This window comes from Parus major, chromosome Z, assembly GCF_001522545.3.
Source record: "Parus major isolate Abel chromosome Z, Parus_major1.1, whole genome shotgun sequence".
Classification (NCBI taxonomy): domain Eukaryota; kingdom Metazoa; phylum Chordata; class Aves; order Passeriformes; family Paridae; genus Parus; species Parus major.
In genome coordinates this window covers 10,998,209-10,998,748 of record NC_031799.1, presented here as the reverse complement: position 1 = coordinate 10,998,748, position 540 = coordinate 10,998,209, and the positions used below count along the sequence as shown (strand labels likewise).

The window sequence follows — 540 nt, the reverse complement described above, 5'->3', positions numbered from 1 at the left end:
AAAAGAGAGAGAGATATCTTTCACAGTGCCTTTTCTTTCCAGGATGTTTAACGCAGCTAATCTGTCCTGTACAATTTACATCAAGATCAAGAAAGAATATGGGTGCAGCCAAAAGGATCATTACATTAATTAAGATACAAAGGCACAGAGTGAAAAATGTCTTCTCCCCGCTCCAACCCTCGCTGAAGGACAGGATGGGCTCACCTTTTCAGACCTTCCGTACCCTTAGGAGCGCGCTGGATGAAGCGGGGGCTTCCCTGCGGAGAGCGCGGAGCTGCCGAGCCCAGCGAGCGGCAGGGAGAAAACTGACATCAGCATGTGCTCCGGAATACGGCAACTTACTATCACTGTAACTTAAGGAAAGGGGAGGAGACTGCCAGCCCAGAGCCGGGGGAAAAAAAAAAAAAAAAATGCAAAAAAGAAAAAAAAAAAAAAAACACGGAAAAAAAAAAAAAGGGGGAAAACCAACCCACCCCGAACCACGCATCAGCAGAGATGGGAAAGCGGGGCTTCTGGAATATTGATTAGTCTTGGCACGGT

At 47.0% G+C, this 540-nt stretch overlaps 1 protein-coding gene across 1 annotated transcript in view; it reads right to left on the bottom strand.

The window, feature by feature from the left end:
- The window catches only part of SLC1A3 (solute carrier family 1 member 3), a 65,225-nt gene extending 64,890 nt beyond the window's left edge, over positions 1 to 335 (bottom strand). Inside the window, exon 1 of the mRNA XM_015615199.1 lies at positions 205 to 335. The gene's annotated coding sequence lies outside the window, so the exon portion shown is untranslated. The remainder of the gene's footprint in view (positions 1 to 204) is intronic.
- Positions 336 to 540: the final 205 nt, after the last annotated feature.